Below are 7,555 nucleotides of genomic sequence, written 5' to 3'. Positions count from 1 at the left end.
TCATGATTACTACCATTTTTAAATTGTAAGACAGAAGGTGGTTAATTTTAAATGTTTATGAAGTGTTTTGGGAATTTTTAAAAATCAAATAAATAAATAAAGGTGTCATATATGTGCTAGGACCAATTTTATTCACTTTATATATGCTTCCCTTAGGCAGTATTATTAGACGGTATTGCTTAAATTTTCATTGTTACGCAGATGATACCCAGCTTTATCTATCCATGAAGCCAGAGGACACACACCAATTAGCTAAACTGCAGGATTGTCTTACAGACATAAAGACATGGATGACCTCTAATTTCCTGCTTTTAAACTCAGATAAAACTGAAGTTATTGTACTTGGCCCCACAAATCTTAGAAACATGGTGTCTAACCAGATCCTTACTCTGGATGGCATTACCCTGACCTCTAGTAATACTGTGAGAAATCTTGGAGTCATTTTTGATCAGGATATGTCATTCAAAGCGCATATTAAACAAATATGTAGGACTGCTTTTTTGCATTTACGCAATATCTCTAAAATCAGAAAGGTCTTGTCTCAGAGTGATGCTGAAAAACTAATTCATGCATTTATTTCCTCTAGGCTGGACTATTGTAATTCATTATTATCAGGTTGTCCTAAAAGTTCCCTAAAAAGCCTTCAGTTAATTCAAAATGCTGCAGCTAGAGTGCTGACGGGGACTAGAAGGAGAGAGCATATCTCACCCATATTGGCCTCTCTTCATTGGCTTCCTGTTAATTCTAGAATAGAATTTAAAATTCTTCTTCTTACTTATAAGGTTTTGAATAATCAGGTCCCATCTTATCTTAGGGACCTCGTAGTACCATATCACCCCAATAGAGCGCTTCGCTCTCAGACTGCAGGCTTACTTGTAGTTCCTAGGGTTTGTAAGAGTAGAATGGGAGGCAGAGCCTTCAGCTTTCAGGCTCCTCTCCTGTGGAACCAGCTCCCAATTCAGATCAGGGAGACAGACACCCTCTCTACTTTTAAGATTAGGCTTAAAACTTTCCTTTTTGCTAAAGCTTATAGTTAGGGCTGGATCAGGTGACCCTGAACCATCCCTTAGTTATGCTGCTATAGACTTAGACTGCTGGGGGTTTCCCATGATGCACTGAGTGTTTCTTTCTCTTTTTGCTCTGGATGCACCACTCTGCATTTAATCATTAGTGATTGATCTCTGCTCCCCTCCACAGCATGTCTTTTTCCTGGTTCTCTCCCTCAGCCCCAACCAGTCCCAGCAGAAGACTGCCCCTCCCTGAGCCTGGTTCTGCTGGAGGTTTCTTCCTGTTAAAAGGGAGTTTTTCCTTCCCACTGTAGCCAAGTGCTTGCTCACAGGGGGTCGTTTTGACCGTTGGGGTTTTACATAATTATTGTATGGCCTTGCCTTACAATATAAAGCGCCTTGGGGCAACTGTTTGTTGTGATTTGGCGCTATATAAAAAAAATTGATTGATTGATTGATATGAGTGTTTTGTTCAAACACTATTTCCTAGTTTTCAAGACTTTAGTGTCATGTTAAAATGCAACACTGGTAGAAACAGAGAAAAATCAGGTGGGTCCAAACTTTTGACGGGTGCTTTAGATGCCATTAAATTCTAAAACAGAATCTGGTAAAGAAACAGATTAAATATTTTGTTCTTTTTTGTGGATATGAATTTGTCTGTAGCCTGGAACTGATGTGAGTGAATTCTGGTTACATTCAGATGAAACACTGAAGGCGTTAACATTATAAGACCAGTCAACCTTAACGTTGATACTGAAAATCAAATTTGACATTGAAACATATGTATAAACTTTTTTAACTCTGCTGAGGAGGTCATATTTCCAAAGCTATTTGTCTATCTGTGCTTGTTCTGTTAGCAGGATAACTCAAAATGTAATGAAGAGTTTTCAGTTGAGCAGGCTGGTAATCTTCTGTGAAAGAAGTGATTCCATGTTGGAGGTGATTTGGATTATATTCTGGAATTGACATCCAGAAGACTGTTTGGCATATAGCAACATTTAACTAAAAAATGTGAGCGGATGTTAATGAAATTTGGGGAGCAGAAAAAATAATGTCAGAGGAAATAATTTATGTAATTTTTTTTTTTTTTTTTTTTTTTTGGTCGATCTGGAACATATTTGGAATCAGGGAATACAGTTGTATGCAAAACGTTGGGCACCCTTGACAATTTTCATGATTATCCTTTATAAATCATTGGTTGTCTGGATCAGAAATTTCAGTTAAATATATCATATACAAACAGTGATATTTGAGAAGTGAAATTAAGTTTCTAGTATTTACAGAAAGTAAGCAATAATTATTTACACAAAATTAGGCAGGTGCATAAATTTGGGCACCCTTGTCATTTTATTGATTTGAATACATTTAGCACTAACTATTGGAACACAAAATTGGTTTGGTAAGCTCACTGACCCTTTACCTTGTTACACAGGTGAATCCAATCATGAGAAAAGGTATTTAAGGTGGCCATTTACAAATGTTTCTCCTCTTTGCATCTCTTCTAATGAGTGGTAACATGGGAGCCTCTAAACAACTCTCAAATTACCGGAAAACAAAGATTGCTCAACATCGTGGTTTAGGGGAAGGATACAAAAAGCTATCTCAGAGATTTCAGCTGTCAGTTTCCACTGTGAGGAACATAGTGAGGAAATGGAAGTCCACAGGCACAGTATTAGTTAAGGCCCGAAGTGGCAGGCCAAGAAAAATCTCAGATAAGCTGAAGCGAAGGATGGTGAGAACAGTGATAGTCAACCCACAGACCTACAACATGATCTTGCTGCAGATAGTGTCCCTGTGCATCGTTCAGCTATACAGCGCACTTTGCACAAAGAGATGCTGTATGATGTTGTAATGCAGAGGAAGCCTTTTCTGCGTGCATGCCACAAACAGAGTCGCTTGAGGTATGCTAAAGCACATTTGGACAAGCCAGCTTCATTTTGGAATAAGGTGCTGTGGACTGATGAATCTAAAACTGAGCTATTTGGACATAACAAGGGGCAGTATGCATGGCGGAAAAAGAACACAGCATTCCAAGAAAAACACTTGCCACCTACAGTAAAATTTGGAGGTGGTTCCATCATGCTCTGTGGCTGTGTGGCCAGTGCAGGTACTGGGAATCATTTTAAAGTTGAGGGTCACATGGATTCCAGTCAATATCAGCAGATTCTGGAGAATAATGTTCATGAGTCAGTGACAAAGTTGAAGTTGTGCCGGGGCTGGATCTTTCAACAAGACAACGACCCTAAACACTGCTCAAAATCTACTAAGGCATTCATGCAAAGGAACAAGTACAGCGTTCTGGAATGGCCATCTCAGTCCCCAGAAAATCTGTGGTGTGATTTTAAGTGGGCTGTCCATGCTCAGAAACCAACAAACCTGACTGAAATGGGGATGTTTTGTAAAGAAGAATGGTCCAAAATACCTTCAACCAGAATCCAGACTCTCATTGGAAGCTATAGGAAGCATTTAGAGGCTGTTATTTCTGCAAAAGGAGGATCTACTAAATATTGATGTATTTTTTTTCTGTTGGGGTGCCCATTTTATGCACCTGCCTAATTTTGTTTAAATAATTATTGCCCACTTTCTGTAAATCCTATAAACTTCGTTTCACTTCTCAAATATCACTGTTTGTCTGCTATATGATATATTTAGCTGAATTTGCTGATCCAATTATTTATAAAGGAAAATCGTGTAAATCATCAGTGGTGCCCAAACCTTTACATACAACTGTATGTGGCCTTGGCAAAGGTATTTTCTGTCTGAGTGCCTTATAGATGAAAATTTCATTTTCCAGTCCCAACACCGCGTTACAGTACCAGTACAACTTGTTTCCATTCTCAGGCGAAGACAAATCTATTCACAGAGTTCTCTTGAGGCCTGCAAGCAAACAAAACAAACAGATGTTAAAAAAACATGAAGTCCCAGAGTGCAGGCAACAAAAAGAGGCAAAAAAAAAAAAGCGTCATTGTGGAGAGTGATTCACTGGTCCCAGAACAACAGAGGAGACCTTTTTGAAGTTTATGCCCTGGGTTAAACTCTTCCCAAATCGTGCAAAAGTCTGCATTCATTCACAGAGCTTAAATGTCTAATGCAACCAAAACAAGACACCACAAATGTTCTTTGTGGTGTCATAAAGCAGTGCTGGTAAACAAGGGAGCTATTTGAATTTAACATAAAGGAGGAATAAAGTAATAAATGTCACCTGCTGACATCACTCCAGATGTTCCTGGTACCTGCTCATTACTGAGGAGCTCTTGCAGCCAGCAGAGGACTATGTGTCCCTGTGCGGCATGCTGACAGGAGGTCTGCAGGGCAAAGGTCACATTGTGTTTTTCACACTTCCAGTTCCCTTATAAATCGCGTCATGGAGCTGGAGTTCCATTACGCACACTTAAGAGTGAAGAAAGTGATTAATTTTGTAATTTTTAAGTCTCCTACATCTAATGCCTCATTACATCAAATGATTTCTCTGCATGAAGTGTCTCAGCCTGTCACAGTGTTGGTGCAGCACAACAACAATCACCAAAACAGAGGCTTCTCCGGCGCCAAAGATCCGACTGATACTGGCCGATAAAGAGCCAGCAGGCTCACGTCACTGCCAGAGAAGCTGGTCTGAATCTGCCGCTGATTAAAGACAGTAAGAGTTGGTTTTAGATGGAAGCCTCATCCAGCAGGACGACATAAACAGCAGATATCAGTCACCGATCACTCAGATGTAAGGAGACACTCACTTGTGGTGACGGTCAGAGACACATGTGGGTCTAGACCTGCTTGGAATGGAACAATAGAGCAATTAGAAAATATCTACTATGAAAAGAAATTTGTACCTTCCAGGTGAGAATTAAACGATGGGTTACATTTACATTACTGCTTGATGTGGTTCGAACTAGTTTATTAAACCTGTTTGGACAGTTTATATTGTGTACAGTGCATCTGTAAAGTATTCACAGCGCTTCACTTTTTCCACATTTTGTTATGTTACAGCTTAATTCCAAAATGGAGTAGATTATTCCCCCCCTTTAAATTCTACTCACTACTTGCAGAAACATCTCAAGCATGATCAGTGGAAACAGGAGACACCTGAGCCCAAGTTTGAGCCTCTTGGCAAAGGATGTGAATACTTAACTACATGTGAGTTCTTAGATTTTTGTTTGTTTGTTATTGTTTTTTAATCAATTTGCAAAAATCTCAACCAAAAAAAAAAAAAAAAAAAAAACAACAACAAAGCCTTTTTTTTCACATTTCACATTTTCATTGTGGGAGATTGTGTGTAGAATTTTTAGGGGGAAAATGAATTTCATCCATTCTGGAATAAGACTGCAACATAACAAAATGTGGAAAATGTGAAGCACTATGAATACTTTCTGGATGCACTTTAAGTCATTAATCTGCATCTGATGTGACTGTTCACACATCAGGCGCATCACAAGTCATCACATAAAAATTCAGATCCAGAACCACATAAGTTATGTTGACATTACTGGCTGATATGATCTGAATCAGTTTTTAATCTTATTTGGGCAGGTTTCTTCCATGTATATCAGCAATCTGTATCTGATCTGACTGTTCACACATCAGACACATCACAAGCCATCATATAACAAATTCAGACCCAGAACATGAGGCAATGTTCACATTACTGGTTGATGTGATCTCTATCATTTTTTTCAAACCTATTTGGACAGTTTACATTCATGTATGTCAGTAAACCTGCATCTGATCTGACAGTTCACAGATCAGGCACATCACAAGGCATCCTAAAACAAAATCAGGTCCAGAACAACATAAGACTATGTTCACATTACTGGCTGAAATGACTATTTTAATTTTGCTTACAACTGCACTGAATTTTTTCTGAGTTGTGTGAACATGTCAACTGACAGGACTGTTCCTGTCAGAATTATGAGCATCCCAGGCCTCGCGTTCACAGCAACGATGAGCTTCTCCTCCATCATGAATGAAGTTTGCCCATGCAGCGCTCCCCTGCATCACCACATATCCAGTCCCTGATTGGTCATCGCGGCGCGACAAGACGAAAAAGTTCAGATTTTTCAACTTGGGGAGGAGGGCAAGGCGACGTGACGCGACACAATATCACGCTCAAAATCGCTTCACTCGCGTTGCTTCACTCGCATCCATTGCGTCGCGCTGCGCGGTTTGGCACCAAAACGCGTCATTACATAGGAATTACATGGCAACCTGTGGTTGCAGTCACTCGTGTCGCGCCCGGTGAGAACGCGGCATTAGATTTTAGGTACAGAATTTAAAGATGTGACTTCCAGCCAAAATTGAGATAAATTGCAACAAAAGTTGCCAAGAGCATCAAGTCAACGATGGCAACTGTTGGAGTACGAAGGAATGGCAGCCGTCTAAACACAGAGTGTAATCACTGTTCCCTGACATAAGTCAGAATATTATGCCAGTACTGAAATTACGATTCCCAAGAAATGGCTGCCGCTTGATGAGGACACAGTTTGCTGTGTGATGGAGAGGAATGCGCCTAACGGGTGGGCTAAAGAGCAGAGGGCCTCCTTTCATTTTCATTCCAAATAATAAAAGAACCTTAAAAGTGTTTCCCCTCCAGATTACTTTGGACAGCTCCGTATCACAGCTGACGGCATTCAGCGAGCCTTCCCAACGCTTTCCAAAACATCTGCACCATATAAATCACCTAAATAGAGCTTACCTTACAAACGGCCAGAGGAACACTTAGCGAAGTCCTCTGTAGCCACCGCCAAGCAAGAGAATGGAATCTCCGCGGCCATCGCAAGTGACAATAAATCACCTTTAATAGCTAAAACACCAAATTAATACTTGGAGATGGGAATTAGACACAAGGCGAGAAAAAATGAGCAATGCACCAGCAAGTGGAACACAACATCCCATAACCCAGACATATCAAAGGACAAAGGTTTTGTTTTGTTACCATGAGGAAGTAACAAAGACAAACGCATCATCAGAAACATATCTATGGATGTTTTTCAAAACCAGGTGATCAGTCAAGACATCATTTCATAGATGGTTGATAGTTATTGCCAGAAAATCAAGGTATTGTCACTTCAAATTATTACCTGCAGAAATGAATTTGTTTTCATGACCAGTGATGGCATAATGCAATATAAAAACTCACCACTAGATGACACTAAATCCAATATACTGCATCTTTAAAGGGGAACTGCATAAGTTTTGTCACTTTGTATTACGGATGGGAGAAAGCCCACAGAATTGTAACATTCTCTCCAAGAAGTCTCTCTTTTTCAACAAATAACACTGAGAAATGTTTAATAAAAAGAAGTATCTACATTTTGCTTGGTTATTGCCATTTTTTCAAAGTATAAGTGGCCTTGGAGTATAAGTAAGTTGCACCTGTTGAAAAATGCCTCGTGAAGACTGTAAGTCGCACCTTTTTCTGTGTTATGAACTCTTTAATTTGGGATTTTTGTGTATTGTTGTAGTGTACTTGTCATTATTGGCATTTTACACTCACTGGCCACTTTATTAGGTACATCTTGCTAGTACTAGTTTGGACCCTCTTTTGCCTTCAGAAC

The sequence above is a fragment of the Thalassophryne amazonica genome, chromosome 14 (genome assembly GCF_902500255.1).
Source record: "Thalassophryne amazonica chromosome 14, fThaAma1.1, whole genome shotgun sequence".
Lineage (NCBI taxonomy): Eukaryota > Metazoa > Chordata > Actinopteri > Batrachoidiformes > Batrachoididae > Thalassophryne > Thalassophryne amazonica.
Note: the sequence above shows the minus strand (reverse complement) of the source record.